The sequence below is a fragment of the Pseudophryne corroboree genome, chromosome 2 (assembly GCF_028390025.1).
Source record: "Pseudophryne corroboree isolate aPseCor3 chromosome 2, aPseCor3.hap2, whole genome shotgun sequence".
Taxonomy (NCBI): domain Eukaryota; kingdom Metazoa; phylum Chordata; class Amphibia; order Anura; family Myobatrachidae; genus Pseudophryne; species Pseudophryne corroboree.
Genome location: NC_086445.1, coordinates 179,723,289 through 179,748,481, shown reverse-complemented (window position 1 = coordinate 179,748,481; position 25,193 = coordinate 179,723,289). Strand labels below are relative to the sequence as shown.

At 42.9% G+C, this 25,193-nt stretch overlaps 1 long non-coding RNA gene across 2 annotated transcripts in view; it reads right to left on the bottom strand.

Annotated features, from left to right (window-relative positions):
- Positions 1-6,517: 6,517 nt before the first annotated feature.
- The window catches only part of LOC135050618 (uncharacterized), a 43,883-nt gene continuing 25,207 nt past the window's right edge, over positions 6,518-25,193 (bottom strand). Inside the window, exons 2-3 of one of the 2 annotated variants that reach the window (XR_010241698.1) lie at positions 13,715-13,835; positions 6,518-6,605 (exon numbers count right to left, since the gene is read on the bottom strand). This is a non-coding gene — a long non-coding RNA (uncharacterized LOC135050618). Of the gene's footprint in view, positions 6,606-13,447; positions 13,627-13,714; positions 13,836-25,193 lie in introns of those variants that run through there. The other variant, XR_010241697.1, reaches the window with a different exon arrangement.

Here is a 25,193-nt window from a genome sequence, read left to right as displayed (position 1 = left end):
AATACAAAAGAGGTCAGTGGCACAGCAGACTAATGCGAGAGTCACGTATGCCAATAGACCTATGTTCAATTCCCATCCAAACCCAGATCGTATCACCAATATATATTTTTTGTTATTATTTATTTTTTATATTTTATAATATTTTTCTCTCCTCTTCCTTCTCTCTTTCTTTATGCAGCTTTTAATTACTCAAATTATACATTATCTCTAACGATCTTATATATTATTTTCAAAAATAACTATATGTTATCAATATATAGTCAGATCAGTTGTCTCTAATCATATTTTTCTAAAGAGCGTAATCATATAAACTTATAGATGAGAAGGAGAGAGGGGAAAAACAAAACAAAATTTCAATCATCCCAAAAGGGTATATAGTCATATGAAAAGGGGGGTGGAAGGGGAAAAAAAAAATTCCATTTACCATAGAGATGAGCGGGTTCGGTTTCTCTGAATCCGAACCCGCCCGAACTTCATGGTTTTTTTCACGGGTCCGAGCAGACTCGGATCCTCCCGCCTTGCTCGGTTAACCCGAGCGCGCCCGAACGTCATCATGACGCTGTCGGATTCTCGCGAGACTCGGATTCTATATAAGGAGCCGCGCGTCGCCGCCATTTTCACACGTGCATTGAGATTGATAGTGAGAGGACGTGGCTGGCGTCCTCTCCATTTAGATTATAAGAGAGAGAGATTTACTGGAGTTTAGGACTAGGAGGAGTACTGTAGAAGTGTAGAGAGTGCAGAGAGTTTACTAGTGAGTGACCACCAGACAGTGCAGTTTATTTAATATATCCGTTCTCTGCCTGAAAAAAGCGATACACACAGTGACTCAGTCACATACCATATCTGTGTGCACTGCTCAGGCTCAGCCCAGTGTGCTGCATCATCTATATATATTATATATCTGTCTGACTGCTCAGCTCACACAGCTTATAATTGTGGGGGAGACTGGGGAGCACTGCAGTGCCAGTTATAGGTTATAGCAGGAGCCAGGAGTACATAATATTATATAGTGAGTGACCACCAGACAGTGCAGTTTATTTAATATATCCGTTCTCTGCCTGAAAAAAGCGATACACACAGTGACTCAGTCACATACCATATCTGTGTGCACTGCTCAGGCTCAGCCCAGTGTGCTGCATCATCTATATATATTATATATCTGTCTGACTGCTCAGCTCACACAGCTTATAATTGTGGGGGAGACTGGGGAGCACTGCAGTGCCAGTTATAGGTTATAGCAGGAGCCAGGAGTACAGAATATTATATTAAAATTAAACAGTGCACACTTTTGCTGCAGGAGTGCCACTGCCAGTGTGACTGACCAGTGACCTGACCACACTGACCACCAGTATAGTTAGTAGTATACTTATATTGTGATTGCCTGAAAAAGTTAAACACTCGTCGTGTGACTTCACTTGTGTGTTGTTGTTTTTTTTATTCTATAAAAATAAAACTCATTCTGCTGACAGACAGTGTCCAGCAGGTCCGTCATTATATAATATATAATATATACCTGTCCGGCTGCAGTAGTGATATATATATATTTTTTATATCATTTATCATCCAGTCGCAGCAGACACAGTACGGTAGTTCACGGCTGTGGCTACCTCTGTGTCTGCACTCGGCAGGCAGTCCGTCCATAATTGTATACCACCTAACCGTGGTTTTTTTTTCTTCTTTATACATACATACTACTACGACATCTCTTTATCAACCAGTCTATATTAGCAGCAGACACAGTACAGTACGGTAGTTCACGGCTGTGGCTACCTCTGTGTCTGCACTCGGCAGGCAGTCCGTCCATAATTGTATACCACCTAACCTTTTTCTTTGCATCATGTGCTGATTGGGGAGGGTTTTTTGGAAGGGACATCCTGCGTGACACTGCAGTGCCACTCCTAAATGGGCCCGGTGTTTGTGTCGGCCACTAGGGTCGCTAATCTTACTCACACAGTCAGCTACCTCATTGCGCCTCTTTTTTTCTTTGCGTCATGTGCTGTTTGGGGAGGGTTTTTTGGAAGGGACATCCTGCGTGACACTGCAGTGCCACTCCTAGATGGGCCCGGTGTTTGTGTCGGCCACTAGGGTCGCTAATCTTACTCACACAGCTACCTCATTGCGCCTCTTTTTTTCTTTGCGTCATGTGCTGTTTGGGGAGGGTTTTTTGGAAGGGACATCCTGCGTGACACTGCAGTGCCACTCCTAGATGGGCCCGGTGTTTGTGTCGGCCACTAGGGTCGCTAATCTTACTCACACAGCTACCTCATTGCGTCTCTTTTTTTCTTTGCGTCATGTGCTGTTTGGGGAGGGTTTTTTGGAAGGGACATCCTGCGTGACACTGCAGTGCCACTCCTAGATGGGCCCGGTGTTTGTGTCGGCCACTAGGGTCGCTTATCTTACTCACACAGCGACCTCGGTGCAAATTTTAGGACTAAAAATAATATTGTGAGGTGTGAGGTATTCAGAATAGACTGAAAATGAGTGTAAATTATGGTTTTTGAGGTTAATAATACTTTGGGATCAAAATGACCCCCAAATTCTATGATTTAAGCTGTTTTTTAGTGTTTTTTGAAAAAAACACCCGAATCCAAAACACACCCGAATCCGACAAAAAAAATTCGGTGAGGTTTTGCCAAAACGCGTTCGAACCCAAAACACGGCCGCGGAACCGAACCCAAAACCAAAACACAAAACCCGAAAAATTTCAGGCGCTACCAGAGATTGACTTAAAAATATCTTCAAGCTGATTCAATCATGCTTTTTTGAACCAGCCCTCCGATTTACCAATTTTTATGTTTCACCAATAATTGTAGTTCTGTTTTTTCACAAGTACATATATACACATATACTAGTAATCAATTTATAGCTATAAATACATTCTTGTCCAAATAACAAAAAATGAGAAAATGTATATATAAAGCAAGTATTTTTCTATAATCAGTGTGACTAATATAACTCCTTAGGGTGATTATAAGCACACTAAGAGATAGGCAGGCAGACAGACCATAACTCACATTCTCTAAGGTTATCTTATACTAAAGGGACATTAAAGGCTATTTAGTTCAACTGATTCATTTAATCCTGCGGGGAACAATGACCCTAGAGAGAAGATCCAGTAAGCCTCTCTTTTGCATAAGAGGTTAAAGCGATCTCCACCTCTGGTTGTGTTCCCAATATGTTCAATTCCTTGTACCTGTAATACATTGATATTCCCCTTATGTTTAGTCTGTACATGGCGGGATAGGCTATGTATACATAGCCCTTTCAGAACATTCCGCCTATGTTCCAGGAATCTTGTATTTAAGGAACGAGTTGTTCTTCCTACATATTGTGCTCCACATAGGCATGTTATCAAATATACAACATATGTGGAGTTACAATTAATGTGATGGTTGATATTAAAGATGGTTCCTAGTGCAGTAGAATTGAATGTGGTACTTTTATTAATTATAAAATTACAGGTAATACAACCTATCCTGCCACATTTATAACATCCCTTGATATTAGATATCTTGCCTAACCAAGTTATAGCAGTATTTTCCGTTTTCTGCTCAGTTTTATAATGACTAGGGGCTAAGAGACTCTGCAGAGTTCGATTTTTTCTATAGACTATTCTAGGTTCTTCCTTCAAGCATGTGGATAGGACTCTATCTGTTTTTAAGAGTCCATAGTTCTTCTTAATGATTCTCTTAATGTCTTTCGAACAAGAATTATACTTGGACACAAAGATCAATTCATGATCAAGTCCTTCCATCATAGATTCTAGTTACCCCAGACACGGAACACTGATAATTAGACCCCTTAGCATATAAACTGTCAGATAACTTTGCTACCATTTTATGGTACGATGCAGAAACTGGGGAAAGTTTATTAACTCATTAGTGTTGACAAATTTGTTATATTGGTCGGTGCCATGTAACCAGAGTGCTGAGTTACAGTATCAGTAACTTGGACACAAATTGAATGAAATTTGGCCGTTCATGTGCAGCCTGGTGTCGAGCATCTGAATTACTTCCAAATTCTCTGTAGACTGTTGGAGTTATTAAACTCAAGTTAGCTGTGTCATCTTTCAATGGTGTGTACTAAATTTACATATTTACTTAACCTGATTGTTATGGTCCATTGGGCTTTTTTTTTGGCTGCACACATGCAGTGACATTGGTCCAGTTGCCTAGTACTGGTATAAATATAATGAGACATGAGCCCAGCTTAAAACTAGGCTGGATTTATTGGGGAGAGAGATCAGAGACAGTTGAACAACCTTGCACAAATTTACAAAATAAAATATCCCAAATAACGGTAAGATAATGTCCCACTGCTAAATGCTTATTTATGTGAGGAGGTAGTCTGTGACCAATTAAAAATGTTAAAGATTAATAAGTCACCTGGTACCGATGGAATTCACCCGAGGGTTCTTATGGAGCTGCACGCTGAACTAGCAAGACCTCTATTTTTGATCTTCATGGATTCAGTAATATCAGGTATGGTTCCCAAAGACTGGTGTATAGCGGAAGTAGTGACGATATTTAAAAAGAGGAGCAAATCTGAACCAGGTAATTATAGACCAGTTAGTCTTACATCTATAGTGGGGAAAGTATTGGAAGGTATTCTAAGGGACAGTATTCAAAAGTTCCTTGAAGCAAATAAGGTCATTAAAAGGAACCAACATGGATTTGTGTAGGACAGATCATGTCAGACCAACTTACTTGGCTTTTATGAAACAGTAAGTGCGAACCTGGATCAGGGTAAGGAGGTTGATATAATCTTTTTAGACTTTTCCAAAGCTTTCGACATTGTACCACACATGCATCTTATCTACAAGCTACAAGAAATAGGGCTAGGGAGCACAATATGCACTTGGGTCAGTAATTGGTTAGATAATAGGGAGTAGCGCGTTGTGGTCAATGGATCATTTTCAATTTGGACTAAAGTACTAAGTGGTGTGCCATAAGGGTCTGTACTTGGACCACTTTTGTTCAACATTTTCATCAACGACCTAATAGTAGGTCTAGAGAGCATAGTATCAATTTTCGCAGACGATACCAAATTGTGTAAGGTTATAAATACGGAGGGGGATGCTGAGTCTCTTCAGAATGACTTAACTAAGCTGGAAGCATGGGCAGCAAAATGGAGAATGAGATTCAACACAGACAAGCATAAGGTAATGCACTGTGGCGGCAAGACCAAAAATAACACCTACATACTAAATGTGGTAATTTTAGGGGATTCTGGACTGGAAAAAGACTTAGGGGTTCACATAGATAACAAATTAAGCAGCAGTACCCAAAGTAGGAGTGCAGCAAAGAAGGCTAATAAGATATTAGCATGCATAAAATGGGGAATTGATGCAAGGGACGAGAGTATTATACTCCCATTATATAAATCACTAGTGAGGCCTCATCTTGAATACTGTGTGCAATTTTGAGCACCATATTACAAAAAGAATATCCGGGAGCTAGAAACGGTTCAGAAGTGGGCGACCAAACTAATTAAGGGCATGGAGACACTGGAATATAAGGAAAGGCTTGCAAGGCTAGGCATGTTTACATTGGAAAAGAGGAGACATAATCAATATCTACAAATATATAAGGTGTCAAAACACAGAGCTCGGGAGGGACCTGTGTTCTATAAGATCAGACAGAGGACACGTGGTCACTTGCTTAGGTTAGAGGAGAGGAGTTTTCGCAAATTGAGGCGAAAAGGTTTTTTCACAGTAAGGACAATATGTGTTTGGAATTCCCTGCCTGAGAGAGTAGTAACTGCGGACTCAGTCAACACCTTTAAGAATGGGTTAGATAAATTCCTATTGGATAAAGATATTCCGGGTTATGGTGCATAGGCACACAATATAGTTAATATAACTAGTCCTAACATAAAAATAACTGGTCCTATAATAAGACTGCATAGGAGACCACAAATAGGTTGAACTCGATGGACAATTGTCTTTTTTTTACCTTAGTTACTATGGGGGTCATTCCGAGTTGATCGCTCGCTAGCAGTTTTTAGCAGTCGTGCAAACGCTAAGCCGCCGCCCCCTGGGAGTGTATTTTAGCTTAGCAGAAGTGTGAACGAAAGGATCGCAGAGCGACTACAAAAAAAATAGTGCAGTTTTAGAGTAGCTCCAGACCTACTCCTAGCTTGCGATCACTTCTAGACTGTTCAGTTCTGGATTTAACTTTACAAACACGCCCTGCATTCTCCCAGCCACGCCTGCGTTTTTTCGAACACTCCCTGAAAACGGTCAGTTGACACCCAGAAACGCCCATTTCATGTCAATCACTCTGCGGTTAGCAGTGTGACTGAAAAGCTTCGCTAGACCTCGTGTGAAACTGCATTGGCCGTTGTGAAAGTAATGCGCAGAAGTGCTGTTTTTTTGCTTCATCGCTGCACAGCGAACATTTTCAGCTAGCGATCAACTCGGAATGACCCCCTATGTTACTATGTTACAGTAAGATTCAGGTTAGGGTAGATAACTGAAATGGCCACTTTCATTGCTTTAGACTTCTTTTTATGTCCATGTGGCTTGTCTATTGCTGTATTACCTAAATCTTCTGTATTGCAGTTTGTGCATTGTTTTTGATGTCTGTAAAGAGCCTTGAGTCCTGTTAGAGAGAAAGCGCTATATAAATAAAATTATTATTATAATTTTTATTAATAAAGACCCCAAGTCACTGTGTGTGTATTAAAATAGACAAGCTTTCCTGTTCATCAGCAAGCAACTCTGATCATCATCAAAGGCTGTTTGATTAGATCTGATCAATTCACTTGTCCTGAGGGCAGTGAACGCATATCAATCTCGTTTCACCACCCAAATGTATAGCCAGATTGCATATACACCCATTCACTTGCTGAACCTGCCTATCAGTCAGTGTACAGTACGGGTAGTTTAAATTAGAGCAGGAAACATCCGTGCACCTATATGGCTCTTGGGATCATAGCTGATTTTAGGACAAGGACAAGAGTGCAATTGAGTAGACTGTGTGGAACCAGAAGACCCTCAGCACCAGAACATAAACACATTTAAGTATGTTACAAATGTGGGAAATTACATATTGCTATAACTGTATTTTCTAGCACAATTTTGCATAAACCAGTTGTAGAATTTCATGTTTATATCTTTTATGTGCAGTTATGCTAATGGTTTGCAGTAGACCTCCTTTGGTAAGACGGAGTAAGAGCCCTAAATGTAACCACAAAATGCATGGATTTATGTGTTGTTGGAGTACAACCAACAGTGACCAGGTACTGGCCGTCTGTGCACAAACCTTTGTTAAGATTCCAGTGGTGGGCCTCCAAAAGTCATGTTTGACTGGTGGTGGCTTATTTGGTGGTCAACCAAGTAGGGCAGTCATGTGGCAGGTACATGCTAGTCTTTGTCACCTTTAAATGTATGCCCCTGAGACAAGACTTTCACCATCATAGGGTCCACACCTGCTTGGAGGTCCTCTAAGGATGCAGTATGGATGTGTAGTTGGCATATGTGTGCACACTACAACACTCCTACAAATACAGTAGTGTTGGGCTAATATGCAATATAAAAAAGATAACTAGGATTTTTTTGTCCAGCTCATATATTTCTAAGAAAAGCCCTACTAATACAGATACCTTTCATTTGTTAGACAGTGGATCACTCTGCGGTCTGTCTCCGTTCCCAGAACCAGCTTCCCTGCTCTAGTGTTTTCCCTCCTAGTGTTAGCTCAGTGCAGGAGGAGGTGCTTAGTGCACAGTCTGAGAGAGTTCTTCCTTGGAGAGACAACAGCACTGACGTGCACTTCTGCTCTCCTGTGTGTGTGACCTTGTCTACCCCGCAGCTACACCCTGTGTGTATACAGCCGCATCCTTTGTGTACTGAGAAACTGTGTTACTGCTGTACTGCTTCACATGTATACTGTGAGTTCCTGCTGCTGCAGAACATCTTCTATATACTACAAGCTGTTATCTCTGTTATCTGAATAAACCCATCATCCTGGTTAAGTGGCGTTGTGTGGACTAACATCCCTATCCGACACCGCAACACTCTGCCAACACACATCAGGATGGTTCAATTTCTCTGCCCCGCGTATTATTTCATTTAGTTTTATATTGACTGACTCATGACAGTTATAACTTCAGCTGTGTACACACTCCGTCACCACCATCATTGAAAGTGCCTATCCACTCTGAAAACAGGCGTATTTACATGTACACACAGCTCTGCACAGCCCACAATTCCATTGTCCTTTCCTGATTGATCAAAGCCCATTACAGTCCATTTATGTCTACTCAGATGCAAGTGGAGATATGCCTGAAATGCAAGGGAGTCTTTATAACCCATCGTTGTGTACTCTTTGTTTCAGAACATGATCTGTGCTAATACAGTACATGTAAGATACCCACTGCAAACAGACAAAAGTACATCAGAAGATTTAAACAACACTGTACTCTCACGGAGGCTCATGGACAAAATAGGTTGCATATCACTCTCAGCTGGCAAAGGAGTTTAATTAATTGAATGGTGGATCTAAGAGACATGGGTTGACATATTCGGTGAAGAACTAGAACAAGGATTGTTTCCAAAACACAAGTGACAGTGATATCACAGGAGCCTCTCTGAGAGTGCAACTCTACTGTACTGTTTTTTTCCCAGATATCCAATGCTTATGTACCTTCAGGTTAATTTTTAACCTTTTAATTTACTACCTAATCTTAGATTATTTGAATATATTTACATACAAAAGTATACCAGATATATATTAGATGCTGAGAACTGTATATACACGGTTGAAAATTAATACTGTACAGTTGGCCAAGATTAAAAGCAAGGGAACAATCAACAACAGAAATGGAGCATCTGGGGTAGTCCATGAAGGTCTAGGCTAGTTTGCAACCATGACAGTAGTTTACTGGTCAAGTTTTACAATTTTAATTAAAGCAAGGGATTTCCAAAACGTAAGGATCAAAAATAAAAGCTTAATATTGAAACATGGCGGACAGGTGGCAAGGGAACAATCAACAACAGAAATGGAGCATCTGGGGTGGTCCATGAAGGTCTAGGCTAGTTTGCAACCATGACAGTAGTTTACTGGTCGAGTTTTACAATTTTAATTAAAGCAAGGGATTTCCAAAACGTAAGGATCAAAAATAAAAGCTTAATATTGAAACATGGCGGACAGGTGGCGGAGCTAAGTATTTGGTACTCTACCTTATCCATATGTCATCTATAAATTCAGCAAATTATGTGCATACTGTAGCTATTTATGCCTATTGTGAAATAACATAAACTGATGAGAAAACTCAATAAAAAGTTATAGTGACTAATAGCAAATTACAGGTCTTAAAAAAGCTTTGGAGAGGGGAGTGACGCCAGTAATAGCACGGACTGTGTTGGTGACACACTATTGCATCTTTGTAGTAACCTGTAATGTACCATACATGGAGTATTTGTTCCAACTAGGGCAAAACTTGTTAAATAGATATTTTGTATTGCTCTTGTAATTTTCTCATAATTATTGTCCTCACTGCTATGATTAAGTGAGTATCCTGTTGGCTGCAGCGCAGAACTCTAGTGACTCAATATCAAACCCAGTTAATGCTTGTGTGAATTTAGGAGAAATGGATTCTGAAACTTATTGATTTTATAGTTAGTGATATTATTCTTTATATGATACTTCCATAAAATACAGATGTGTCCTTATACACTAAGCATCTTTATGCAATGCGATGCAAGATGCCTGGGGTGACTGAGATGCTCCAACATGGGTAGTGAAGAGAACATTTCACTAAATAATAAAGATGTGCGGTTCGGTTCTCCAGAATTCCGAAGCCACCCCTGAATTTAGTGGACCCGAACCAAACCGAAAACCGGGTCGGATACCACGAGGAGATCCAATCTAAACCAAGTCCTGGTTTGGATCTTCCCGCAGTTCGAATTTTGGATTTTAAATCTGAATTTCGAGCATTGGATTGCGAAAATGACACGATTTTAGCTGTTTTTATCGATTGTTATCGATTTATAACAATGATTATTTTTTTAATTGATTTTGAACCCTACCGAAATCCAAATCTGAACCAAAACACTTGAAGGTAGTTTTACCAAAACATGATGATGAATTAGAACCAAATGCAAAACCAAAACATGATGGTCTGTGCACATTTCTACTACCGTATATACTACATCTTCGTCATACTGTAGCTGCATACACAGCTGTTTTTAGTGAACTAAGGGCCTAACTCAAACCTGATCGCTCGCTAGCAGTTTTTTGCAGCGCTGCGATCAGATAGTCTCCGCCTACAGGGGATTTTATTTTAGCTGTGCAGGTGCGTGAACGCATGTGCAGCCAAGCGGTACAAAAAGATCTTTTGCAGTTTCTGAGTAGCCCAGGACTTACTCAGCCACTGCGATCACTTCTGCCTGTCCAGGACCGGAATTGACGTCAGACACCCGCCCTGCAAACGCCTGTGTTTTTCCAACCACTCCCAGAAAACGGTCAGTTGCCACTTGCCACCCACAAACGCCCTCTTCCTGTCAATCTTCTTGCGATCGGCTGTGCGAATGGATTCTTCGTAAAACCCATCGCACAGCAATGATCCACTCTGTACCCGAGTGACGCGCCTGCGCATTGCGGTGCATATGCATGCGCAGTTCTGACCTGATTGCAGCACAGCGAAAAAAGCTAGTGTGCGTTCAGGTCTGAATGACCCCCTTGAGACGCTAGGTGGCGCCTTTTATTACAAAGGAATTAGTACAACACATGTACAAAGTCACAGATTCAGCATAACTGAAAGTGGTGGGAGGAATCGCTACGGCCGCTCATACCAGAACCCTTTTTACACAGATTTGCTACTTTATTTTGCACAAATATATAAAAGTACTGCAAGCCCCAGTGGTCAGTGAATGCTAGCAGTGTAGTTTTGTTGCTACTTGCAGTTTTGCAGTGTGAATAAGATGCAACTTTTAAACAGTTCAGAGTACCAGGATGGCATGGCTACAAGCCCATGGAGAAATTCTGCAAATCGATGGTACACAGCTTCTTAGGGGTCCTGGTATTCGCCCGTTAATCCCTTAGTGGCCCTGGGTATTTCAAACTCTATGGCAGTAGCTTCAGGATAAAATGTCCAGACTGGGGAAAGTATATTGACCACCACATGTGATAACCAGTTCCATTTTTTTTATATCTGTGGGGGAAATGTATCTATGCAAATTTGCAGTAAATCTCCTGAAAACAGGTTTAGCCGAATGTATCAAGCTCTGAAAAGCTTAGCTTTTTTTTTGTTTTTGGGTGACAATAGCTGTTGAAGTCTAGGGCTACAATATTTAAAGTTTTCCCTTCAAAGTCCACCCTGATAGAATCCACTTCCAGATGTGCAGCCTGATGAATGATCAAAGTCATCTTATCTTCAGGTTCTGAATCTTAGAAGTAATGCCTTTGCCAGGACAGCAAATTACTGGAAAAGCTGTACTGGCAAGATCATATTCAGTGGTGCCAAGAGGGGAAGAGCAGGTACTAATTACTCAGGCCCGAGCTCGTCCAAGGGGCCCTGCAGGAGGACTCTCACAAATTATTTTTCATTCATTGTGACCACACCTGCCAGATTGGTCATGTCCCATCTGTATCTCCTGGGCCCATCATGTGTCTGGGCAGCCCTGATTATATTGATTATACTAGAGGTGACTGTTTGACTGTGAATCCAGTATATAATCCTTGTAATGGTTTAGATTTTTTTTATGTGATCTTTGTTACATCACCCTCTGTATCTGTTAATATTAATAGCTATGCTGGCACTATATGAATACATGTTTATATATGGGTGGGGGAAAGCTTATCGGCGCTTAACTGCGATACCAATTTATACTAGAATGTAGTCCAGGTTGTTTAAACACAAATAAGTCTCCTTTTTCTAGACACTCCCTTAGTATTATTTGGGCGTCAGCTACACCTTAAAGAAAGAAGCATTGGTAAGGTGCTTCATGTACAATGTAAACGAAAAAAAGGGATAAGGTGATTTTAAGCGACCTGTGGTGTCTAATATTAATAGGAGACTCAAAATTAAAAAAATGTATTTTAATAAATCTGGTAGGCACCAATAAAAACAAATAGAAAATAGCTCTATTACAAAGAGCCAGAAATATTACTAAGACTGTGTATAAGACATAAGTTATTATAAGATTAGTAATATAAATTAAAAATTAGACAAGAGAAAAACACGTCCTAAAAGTAGAAAATTGGACATAAAATCAGCATAAAAAGTATAAAAATAGAATTCTTAGCTTTTTGAGAGGGTATGTATCATAGCACCCAACGCGTTTCGTCCTATCTGGACTTCATCAAGGGGTCTTTCTATTTGTTTTTATTGGTGCCTACCAGATTTATTAAAATACATTTTTTTAATTTTGAGTCTCCTATTAATATTAGACACCACAGGTCGCTTAAAATCACCTTATCCCTTTTTTTCGTTTACATGTTTATATATGTCTACCGGTTACAGTTATTGTAATAAATATGGGTTGTTTATTGTACAATTGATATAGCAAAAAGGCGTGTTCTAGTGCTTAGATGTGCTTCCCCCATTATCTGCTGCTGCTATGTACTAACAGGTCAGAATGAAGAGGTCATCAGTCTAACACATTTGAAGTTGGTGGGTGTACAGTAAATATTTAAACATAAATGGTTGACTTCAGACATTACTGTTAACAATTACTGCTGGTCTAGATGGTTTGTGGCTATAACCATAAAAGGGCATAGGCGTGCGCAGGACATTTTATTAGGGGGTGCACGATTAGAAGGGCGTGTTTAGCACCACCTATTGGGCATGTCTAACACCACCTAATGGGCGTGTCTACCACCACATATTGGCACTCAATGCAAACGAAATAATATAGAGAATTGATGCACATATATATATATATATATATATATAAAATCATCTGTTTAATATATGTTAAATTTGTATATTTTATTACCATACATTATATCCTAATCTCTCGAAATATATATTGATATTGAATTTGAACTTGTCCTCCTCCAAGAGGAACGCTGTATTCTGTGGCGTTGGCAAATGATGAGGAGAGAGAGAGCGTGGGTGGGAGCATGAGCGGGCATGCACACGGCTTGACATCATCACGGCACATCCCACAGGTTAGAGGAACTGGGAGTAGGATTACATCAGTGATGCTGCACCATACAAATGAATGACAGCCAGACTGAGTGGAGGGGGTGGCGGGCGCAATGGGCGGGAGGGCAGAAATGAGCACACCCGGCGATAGCCGATACTGCAGCAGCAGCAGGTGTGCGTGAGGGGGTGACAGATATTAGGGGGTGCCTGTGCGCACCAGGCAGCCCCCCTGCGCACGCCTATGTACAAGGGTAAACAGTGGCAAGTATCTAAGACACAACGGAGGTGTGTGATCCAACCTGGGTAACACACAGAAGCACACAACTCCATATCATAGTCTCCACTATCACACTATCATAGCAGGGAATGTAATCAGAGATGTTGATAACACTAAGCGCTACTTTTCTAAGCTGCCATGTCTTCAGTGGGTTTGGAGGGTCAATTATATTAAATACAAAGTCACTATAACGCCGACAGCTGAAACCACTGATGACGTAGTGGTTTGGAAAATGCTGCTTCATAAATGTAGCCCTGTATCGGAAAGAGATGATGACACAGTGTAACTAAAGGAAAATTCTGTGGAATATGGGCAGAGCAGTGAGGCATATGGGAAACTTACGTAGGGACATCCTCGTTCCTCTATGATAATTCTCTGCTCCATCATAAGACTGTTGGTGTTAGCTCTTTTTTATGACTTTAATGGTTACAAGCTCTTTGTTGGGCACTGATGTGGGGACCACCTGAGAAAGACAATGAAAAAAACAAATAAGTTTAATGATATTAATTTCAAAGATCAAATATTTAGTAATATTTGCAGAGCTGTTAATCTTCAAGTTAATGGTATAAAGCTATAATTGTTTTTAGCATTGTTGATGCATTAGTATCAATATCAGTGTTCATTGCTCCCAGTCACTGCAGAGATAGTCACTTATAGGGGAGCACTGCTCCACCTGAACTCAAGAATTCAGCCATGTTCATTGTGTCTCATAAGGAGTCCACTACACACAGCAATAACACTGCAAGCTAGGACTAGTGGATCGTGTGTGTTCTGGAACCTCATCCAATGAGATGAATCTGCTCAACACCATTACAGCTGGTGGCTACACATTCTTAGGTTTCTTCTTTTATGCTTGGATGTACCAAAAACTCATGAATACCAGAGCCCAATGACTCAGAGCATGGATGGTGCCTGCTGGTTCACATTTACTAATGTGTGATATCACTAGTTCCACTTCTATGGTGTCTGAGGCCAGAAAGCAGAGAAGAGAGAAGAACTGCAGCTCATCAGTGATTGGGCAATACATAGGAAGTGTCCCACTGTAGTATCAGTTCCACCCTCACCTGAGCAAAGACTCTCTGTATATACCAGGGAAATGGTAATCAGAGAACAGATGAGGTGGCAATCAATAAACTTAATTAGAACCCACCACAAACATAGTGGGGTAGGGCTCAGTCACTTCTGTCTGTGTTTTATTAAGCCATGGTTTGATAAAGGTAGTGTAGGAAACAGTGATGTACAAGTTATATTATTATTATTATTATTATCCTTTATTTATATGGCGCCACAAGGGAGCCACAGCACCCAATTACAGAGTACATTAACAAAATAATCAAAACAGGAAAATAGTGACTTACAGTTGAAGATAATATAGGACAAGTACAGGGTAAATAAACATAGCTACAGTAGCAGACGACACTGACATAAGTACTGTATCAGGGAGGCAGAAAACCACAGGGTTTGGTGCCATCAAAGAAGGTTTAAGTAAGAGAAGGATAAGCACATTAGGGGTTGATGGCCCTGCTCGTGAGAGGTTACATTCTAAACCTTTCAGCTTGTGTATGGCCAGTACAGGACCTATTGATGGCTGAAGTGACACTACCACTCAGCCCAGACTGATCTTATCTAGCGCCCAACACCGGAATCTCCCTAAGTGGGGCTTGCTTTAGGCTTGAAGATAAATGACTGTGCCAAGAACAATGGGCAATGCAAACCACAGTGATATGGAGAATAATGAGATATCACACATGTCCTTCTTCATCTTGCATTTTTTGCCTGCCGCGTGTGTACGCATCACGGTAGCCTGCCGTGACTAGACAAGGTGTACATACGCACCATGCATTCGTATGGAAGCGGGTATATAAGCACGTGCCTGTGAATAGTCACTGGCACATTATTCATGGCAAACGAGTCTCGAGTGCCGCAAATAGAACTTAAGATGAGCCTGGACTCTTCTGTACTTCTGATAAGCACAGAATATTATTTTATGATGCATAGTACCAGTTTACACTGTCCTATGACATAATACAAGATTTGAGTTTTGTCTGCTGCCTGTTTTGGGCCCCATTCAGTTTGGTATATCCACTTTGATGCTCTGATACTGTACTTATGAATGATGAAAGTGTCAGCACAGTGAGAACAATTCTTTTGTGTTTAGTCATTCTGCTTATTATTGGTGGTCACGTCTAGCTGAGAGCCAGCAGTAAGTGATAGTTTTAGTCTGTAGTTGATGCGTTTCAGCTTGTCAAGTTTTGCTATGGGGCTACTGTGGTGCTAAAATTACAGTAACATCACTATTTCCTTTGTACAGAACAAAAAAAAAAGGTATAAGTTATGTAATAAGTGAAGCATTTAGTATATAACTAAAAAGGGTAAGAAATAACAGCCTATCACATTGGAATGTGCTATTCTGACTCCTCTATTAAAGGTTAATTAGTAGGTTTGGAAGCCTCTTGTCTAATATAAGGGAATCCTGATAGAAAAAAAAATGCTAAAATATTATTCCTCACGAAAACAAGTCTCAGACTTGTTTTATTGCAAGCAGGTAGTTGACAGAAGACATGGTAAAACATGTAATAAATTCAAGTTATGAAGACTTTTTTTTTTAATAGAATTTTATAGACATATTTTAGCTTTTACTCCTTGTATTACAGTTATGACTGTGCATGTAATACAAAGCAGGTCTTCCAAGGAGGCCACTAGGTGCAGTCACAGACCATCTATAGCAAGTTCTAGCAATATGCAGCTTCATCTGTTGTCAGGGCCGATAATGAGAGGGGCAATACAAATCAGGAGGCGTGGCCATGCCCCATCCCAAAAAGCCCCAATTAAAAAAATGATGCGCATGCTGTAACATACCCTCCAACATTTTACACATAAAAATCGGTACAAAGGGGGCGTGGCCGTGGGAAATGGGGCGTGGTCACGTCCCTTTTCCTATACTTTCAATGGAAGTCTGGAAAGCCAAAAATCGTTACAGACCATAAAAAAAGGTACTGTACCTGCTAAAAAGGTACAGTTGGAGTGTATGCTGTGAAGGGGAACAACATGTGGCCCAGCCCTGATCATTAGTACCTGCCCCCTCCCCCTCTGCCCCCTTTCCTGTTGGAGAACTACGAGTGCTAGTATGCCTGGCTAAAGAGCACCTGGTCCAATTTATCAAAGCTGTTTAACAAAGCTTGCTTGCCGGGGCAATGCATCTGAAAACAGGGTGTCCCAGCAAAGCACAATTTCCATTTTGAAGTCTTTTGAGCGAATGAATTCAGTTCCGAGGTACCCGCAGCGACGCCACTGATTTTAGGAGAAATCCGACTTGCTATGAGGGTTTCTATAGAAATCACTGCGTCTAATTTTCTCTCCTCCTCCTGCAGGATTTTTTTTAACTTCCTGCTCTCAATTGAATTCCCACATAGTGAAGAATAATTTGAAATGCTGGCAACACCAATACATCTGAAACACCAGTGGTTCTCACTAGGGATGAGCGGATTCGGATCCCTGAGAACCGAACCCCCCTGAACATCACGTCCCAAGCCCAAGTCCGATTCTTGCTCGGGTTTTCTCGCCAGACTTTGAAACCAGAATGAGGCAAAACGTCATCATCCTGTTGTCGGATTCTCGTGGGTTTTGGGTTCCATATAAGGTACTGCCGTATAAGTCCAGTCCAGTGGTGCTGCCATATAAGTCCAGGGGCACTGCAGTATAAGTCCAGGGGTACTGCTGTATAAGTCCAGTCCAGTGGTGCTGCCGTATAAGTCCAGGGTACTGCCGTATAAGTCCAGGGGCACTGCAGTAGAAGTCCAGGGGTACAGCCGTATAACTCCAGTCCAGTGGTGATGCCATATAAGTCCAGGGGTACTGCCATATAAGTCCAGTAGTGCTGCCATATAAGTTCAGTCCAGTGGTGCTGCCGTACAAGTCCAGTCCAGTGGTGCTGCCGTATCAGTCCAGTGGTGCTGCCGTATAAGTCCAGGGGTACTGCCATATAAGTCCACCAATATTGTGTGTGCATTACATCTGGACAAATTCCAGCATGTCCCATGTTTTGCACATACAATTAATTTGGTGGTGCAGAATTTTTTTGAAAAATGACTGGGGCGTGCAGGAGATGCTGTCGGTGGCTCAAAAAATTGCGGGGCACTTTCAACATTCAGCCACTGCGTGCCACTCATTGCACCTCATTACACCTCTTTTTCTCCTTTGCATGTTGTGCTGTTTAGGGCCTAGTTTTTAAAAGTGCCATCCTGTCTGACACTGCAGTGCCACTCCTAAATGGGCCAGGTGTTTGTGCCGCCCACTTAGGTCACTTAGCTTAGTCATCCAGCAACCTCGGTGCACCTCTTTTTTTTTCTTTGCATCATGTGCTGTTTGGGGCCTAGTTTTTAAAAGTGCCATCCTGTCTGACACTGCAGTGCCACTCCTAGATGGGCCAGGTGTTTGTGCCACCCACTTGTGTCGCTTAGCTTAGTCATCCATCGACCTCATTGCACCTCTTTTTCTTCTTTGCATGATGTGCTGTTTGGGGTCTACTTTTTAAAACTGCCAACCTGTCTGCCATTGCAGTGCCACTCCTAGATGGGCCAGGTGTTTGTGCCGCCCACTTGAGTCGTTCAGCTTAGCCATCCAGCGACCTCATTGCACCTCTTATTCTTCTACTGTTTGGAGCCTAGTTTTTAAAAGTGCCATCCTGTCTGACACTGCAGTGCCACTCCTAGATGGGCCAGGTGTTGGATCTTTTAGCTTAGCCATCCAGCTACCTTATTGCACCTTGTTGTTTTCTTTGTATGATGTGCTGTTTGGGGCTTAGTTTTTTTTTAAAGTGCCATCCTGTCTGCAGTGCCACTCCTACATGGGCTAGGTGTTTGTGCTACACACTTGTGTCGCTTAGCTTAGTCATCCAGCAACCTCGGTGCACCTCTTTTTTTTTTTTGCATTATGTGCTGTTTGGGGCCTACTTTGCATGATGTGCTGTTTGGGGCTTACTTTTTAAAACTGCCATCCTGTCTGCCACTGCAGTGCCACTCCTAGATGGGCCATGATGTGCTGCTTGGGGCCTACTTTTTAAAAGTGCTATCCTGTCTGCCACTGCAGTGCCACTCCTACATGGACCAGGTGTTTGTGCCGCCCACTTGGGTCACTTAGCTTAGTCATCCCGCAACCTCATTGCACCTCTTTTTCTTCTTGCTTGATGTGCTGTTTGGGGCCTAGTTTTTAAAAGTGCCATCCTGTCTGACACTGCAGTGCCACTCCGAGATGGGCCAGGTGTTTGTGCCGCCACTTGGATTGCTTAGCTTAGCCATCTAGCTACATCATTGCACCTCTTTTTTTGTTGTTGCATTATGTGCTGTTTGGGGCCTAGGTTTTAAAAGTGCCATCCTGTCTGACACTGCAGTGCCACTCCTCGATGGGCCAGGTGTTTGTGCCGCCACTTGGATCGCTTAGCTTAGCCATCCAGCTTCCTCATTGCACCTCTTTTTGTTCGTTGCATGATTTGCTGTTTGGGGCTTAGTTTTTAAAAGTGCCATCCTGTCTGACACTGCAGTGCCACTCCTAGATGGGCCAGATGTTTGTGCCGCCCACTTGGGTCGCTTAGCTTAGCCATCCAGTAACCTTGGTGCAACCTTTTGGCCTAAAACAATATTGTGTGGTGTGAGGTGTTCAGAATAGACTGGAAATTAGTGGAAATAGACTGGAAATGAGTGGAAATTAATGTTAAGGAGGTTAATAATACCGTAGGATCAAAATCACCCCCAAATTCTGTGATTTTGGCTGTTTTTATGTTTTTTTTCAAAAATCATCCAGATCCAAAACCAAAACACGAAAGGGTGGTTTTGGCAAAACCAATCCAGATCCAAAATAAGAGCAGGGATCCAGATCCAAAACCAAAACCCGAAAAAACTGCCCGCCGCACATCTCTAGTTCTCACATGTCAACTCTACTGACAAAATGTAGGGCCTTTACAATTTTCTTTATTTTTAGGAACATATAGTATTTACCTCCTCTCCCGGAACTAGTATGACCAGACATCTTTTAACTTTGGGCCTTATTCAGACTCAGACGCAGACGCAGGTTTGTATGCAGCGGCCCTATCCAGAGGATCTGCACATGCGCACCAGCCACAGTGTGTGCGTGGGCGGTTATGATGCGATCGCATCCTGGAATATGCGATTGCATCATGATTGACACCTGCGGGCGTCAGAGGGGGCAGAGCTGCAGCATTTGGTGGGTGTGTTCCGGACAGCACAGGCTTGTTCTGACCATTTTCAGGGTGGCTGCATCACTTCACACGCAGCCACTGCGAGACAAGAGATGATGCCGGACCAGGGATTATCCTATAATCGATGCGTTAGCAAATAAATTGTGAACGCATCGCAGGTCAGCTGCCTTTTTCTGTGCAGGACTGGGCGGCCTTTCCCTGTGCTGGTAGGCCCCCAGCATGTGAGTTTATGGATGCAAATTTTGCTGTGGACGCAAGATCTGTTTCCATCTCTGAATAACCCCCTTTGTACAGTAGCAATAGTCCCATTATGACTATAATTGTCTCCATAAAAACATGAATGCAAGCAAGGGAGTGGCTACCGTGGGTGCAGGCAGTGCACTGGAGGGCATTTCAATGTTATATATTATGAACCAGGGCACTGTAATGAGACACAATATAAATGGGGAGCACTCAATATCATAATGTGAATTGGGGATACTGTGCGGCATGATGTGTACTGGCAGCTCTGAAATGTGACATACTGTAGGGTGAACTTAAGCACTACTGCGATTCATAAAAGAAACTAGGGCACTACTATGGGGCATAACCTTAAATAAAGCCCTACTATGGTTCAGAAAATGAACTAGGGCACTATTATGGGGCATAAAATTAACTGCTGCAGAGAAGTGTCTCTCTAAAAGCATTTTGATGGGTGCCCTTCAAAATGTTGCTATGCGGCCCATAAAGTTCTGGCTACACCCCTGGGTATCAGCCTCTATTTCTGCACCAGATAACCGGGTCATCATTTCCCCAAAAAACTTTGTGCCTATCTGTGCTTTTCTTCAGCAAAACTTTTAATATTTCCAGGACGTGATGTTTGATGAGCTTTGTGTTGTCAGCTATGCCATCTGATACAATATGGTAATCCGCCTTTACTGAAGGGGTCATTGCTCGTGTTTGATGTAACTATTATGCCAGCATCCATCCACATCTGAATTCTAGTGAATTCTGCAATATTACTGTAGACTTTAAATATTAATAATCATGCAGTATATATATATATATATATATATATATATATATTTTTTTTTTTTTACAGGAATGCCCTTACGTTGTACCAAATGTCAAATAAGGAACGGTTTCTAATAGAAGTGCCATATATGATAGTATCAGTGAAGTGAGAGGTGCTGGCACAATATATCTGTACAGGCTGACTGAATCCTATAAACTACAGGGAGGGGTTGACTGGCAGCGCGGCTGCTAAATAGGCCCCTACTGGTACAGTAAGCAACACCCAAATGCAGCTCCTCGCACTTATGTGGGGTACAAACAGGGGTGTCGGAATGGGGGGGGGGCAAGGGGGCAGCTTGCCCCCCGCAAAGATGAGAGAGGCGCCGGTGCTCCTCCGGCTTCCTCGTGTGTCACTCTCAGGCGGTCCCAAACGCCTCCTCCATGGTGCCACCTCCTCCCCGCAGTGGCTCCACCCCCAACCACAGTGGCCATACATGCACGCAATGGCGGGGGGGGGGGGGGGGTTCTGAGTACCTAGAAACCCCCCTCCCCGGCTGCCGATCCATCGGAGCTGCTGACTTTTGTCAGGCGCACACCGCACAGGCATGTGGCAGCGCCTTAATAAGCTCTCATTCAACAGTGGCTTTGCCTCCTCACGCTGAAACGGAGGGGCTAGCCGCAGCACAGGCTGCATGTAGGGGGAGCTGCCGTGGCCGCGCGCAGCTCCTCCCATCCCAAGCAGTTCTTGAGTGGGCCTTTCAGAAAGATCCTCATGTGAGGCGCAGGATCGCGGTGAAAAGAAAATATACACCCCCTGAACTGGTGAGGCAGTGACTGTGCGAAAGCCAGGTGTGTGTCACATACAGTATGACAGGGAGGCCGGATGGTCAGTCTATTATAAAAGGAGTTTTGCTTTCTGGTATTGGGAAGGGGGGGTGTTTGTGTACCTGTATGTATGTACTCTGTGTGTATGTATGTCTTGTGTATGTATGCTGTGCGTGTGTTTGTAAGCAAGATGTATGTGCCACTTCATGTGTGTGTGTGTGTGTGTGTGTGTGTGTATGTATGTCTATGCATATGTACAGATGAGCTGTATATATATATATATATATATATACACACACACAGTGGTCGAAGTGGGGCGGTATACGCCACTACTTCCACTGACCCGGAAATGCACTGAAAGTGCAGCAGGAGGCGAGGGAAGTGGCCATCCTGCTGCACATTGTGCTCCCTGTACCTGTGTGGTGGCCAGAGGCTGTGTAGAGCGCTGTATTAGCTCACAGCCGCCCACCACCGCACGCCACCAGCCGCTTACCGCACGCTGCTCGCCGCCGCCAGCAGCCCACCGCTTGCCGCTGCCAGCAACAAATGAGGTAATGTTCCCCTGCTGTCACTCTCTCTCCCCGTCGTCACTCTCTCTCCCCGTCGTCACTGTCATCACTCTCCCTGTCGTCACTCTCTCTCCCTGTCGTCACTGTCGTCACTCTCTCTCCCCGTCATCACTCTCTCTCCCCGTCGTCACTGTCATCACTCACTGTCGTCACTCTCTCACTGTCGTCACTCTCCCTGTCGTCGCTGTCATCACTCTCTCACTGTCGTCACTCTCTCTGCCCGTCGTCACTCTCTCCCTGTCGTCACTGTCATCACTCTCTCCCTGTCACTCTCCCTGTCGTCACTCTCTCTCCCCGTCGTCACTGTCGTCACTCTCTCTCCTTGTCGTCACTCTCTCCCCGTCGTCACTGTCGTCACTCTCCCTGTCGTCACTCTCTCTTCCTGTCGTCACTCTCTCACTGTCGTCATTCTCTCTCCCTGTCGTCACTGTCATCACTCTCTCCCTGTCGTCACTCTCTCTCCCTGTCGTTACTCTCCCTGTCGTCACTGTCGTCACTCTCTCTCCCTGTCGTCACTCTCTCTCCCTGTCGTCACTCTCCCTGCTGTCACCATTTTGGCTCATTCAGTGTGCTACAATGTGAATGTCGGCTCATTCACTGTGCTACAATGTGAATGTCGGCTCATTCAGTGTGCTACAATGTGTATTTCGGCTCATTCAGTGTGCTACAATGTTGGTTTCGGCTCATTCAGTGTGCTACAATGTGAATTTCAGCTCATTCAGTGTGCTACAATGTGAGTTTCGGCTCATTCAGTGTGCTACAATGTGAGTTTCGGCTCATTCAGTGTGCTACAATGTGAATTTTATCTCATTCAGTGTGCTACAATGTGAATTTCGGCTCATTCAGTGTGCTACCATGTGAATTTCGGCTCGTACCTTGTGCTATAATGTGAGTTTCGGCTCATTCAGTGTGCTACAATGTGAATTTCGGCTCATTCAGTGTGCTACAATGTGAATTTCAGCTCATTCAGTGTGCTACAATGTGAGTTCGGCTCATTCAGTTTGCTACCATGTGAATTTTCGGCTCATTCAGTGTGCTACAAGGTGAATTTCGGCTCATTCAGTGTGCTATAATGTGAATTTCGGCTCGTACCATGGTCCTCATTCCGAGTTGTTCGCTCGTTAGTTTTTTTCGCTACGGAGCGATTTGTCGCAAACTGCGCATGCGCAATGTTCGCAGTGCGCCTGCGCCAAGTAAATTAGCACAAAAGTTTGGTATTTTACTCACGGCCTAATGAAGATTTTTCATCGTTCTGGTGACCGGAGTGTGATTGACAGGAATTGGGTGTTTCTGGGCGGAAACTGGCCGTTTTATGGGAGTGTGTGGAAAAACGCAGGCGTTTCAGGGAAAAACGCGGGAGTGGCTGGAGAAGCGGGGTAGTGTCTGGGCGAACGCTGGGTGTGTTTGGGACGTCAAACCAGGAACGAAACTGACTGAACTGATCGCAGTGTAGGAGTAAGTCTCGAGCTACTCAGAAACTGCTAAGAAATTTCTATTCGCAATTCTGCTAATCTTTCGTTCGCAATTCTGCTAAGCTAAGATACACTCCCAGAGGGCGGCGGCCTAGCGTGTGCACTGCTGCTAAAAGCAGCTAGCGAGCGAACAACTCGGAATGAGGGCTCATGTGCTATAATGTGAGTTTCGGCTCATTCAGTGTGCTACCATGTGAGTTTCGGCTCGTACCGTGTGCTACAATGTGAGTTTCGGCTCATTCAGTGTGCTACAATGTGAATTTCGGCTCATTCAGTGTGCTACAATGTGTATTTCGGCTCATTTAGTGTGCTACAATGTGAGTTTTGGCTCATTCAGTGTGCTACAATGTGAGTTTCGGCTTGTACCATGTGCTATAATGTGAATTTCGGCTTGTACCGTGTGCTATAATGTGAATTTCGGCTCGTACCGTGTGCTATAAGGTGAAAGGGGCACCAGTACTAGATAGTATAAGGGGTTCTACTACACTGGGAATGCCCCCTTTTGGGTGACCACGCCCTCTTTCTGGAGAAGGCACGCGCATAATTACGTCCTTGACTTTTGCATACCATCACTTCAAAATTTCCACTTCGACCACTGTATGTATGTATGTATATGTGTGTATATATATATATATATATATATATCGGTGAAAAGGTGGTACTTAGCGCTACACCAAATGAGTGAAAATAAAGAAAGTCTTAGTCCAGAGACAGTGGTAATGTCCAATTTCTCTGTCTCCAATCCACACTCCCTCTGACAGGGTGGCAGCCGTAATCCAGGTGACCGGTGTTCAGTCGGTCTGTTTTGATGGATCTAGAAAGAAGGTGAAAACAGCGCCTACTAGTGCAGTTTATTAGAATCCTTCAAATGAAAACCTCCACCAGTTCAATAACACCCTTAGAAAAACGCAAGTACCATCATGAGTGGAGTTAACCACTTCATTAAATCGCACGCTCTCAAAATGGGAATTCCCAAACTGGATAGATTTCTCCTTCAGCTCCAGAACCTCATGGTACTTCTAATGCTCAGTGATCACCAATGAAAAGAAAGAAGGTAGCCGAAATAGTGTAATAAAGTTTTAACACCAGTTTAATTGTTAAAAAACAAAGCAAATACCCGTACATCAAAATAATGTAAAAATAGCTTATCTGATGTGTAGTAGATACAGTTCAGTCTCTGTTCCTCAACGCGTTTCGTCCTTATGGCATCTCAAGCCTGGACTTCTGATGAAGTCCAGGCTTGAGATGCCATAAGGACGAAACGCGTTGAGGAACAGAGACTGAACTGTATCTAGCTATTTTTACATTATTTTGATGTACGGGTATTTGCTTTGTTTTTTAACAATTAAACTGGTGTTAAAACTTTATTACACTATTTCGGCTTCCTTCTTTCTTTTCATTGGTGATCATTGAGCATTAGAAGTACCATGAGGTTCTGGAGCTGAAGGGAGAAATCTATCCAGTTTGGGAATTCCCATTTTGAGAGCGTGCAATTTAATGAAGTGGTTAACTCCACTCATGATGGTACTTGCGTTTTTCTAAGGGTGTTATTGAACTGGTGGAGGTTTTCATTTGAAGAATTCTAATATACTGCACTAGTAGGCGCTGTTTTCACCTTCTTTCTAGATATATATATATATATAATTATATATATTTATTCATAACACACGGGGCCGGCAACAGGAATCTTGCACCCCCCCATCCCAATTCTATGTGGACCAAACCCCCCTTGACCTCAGACCCACACA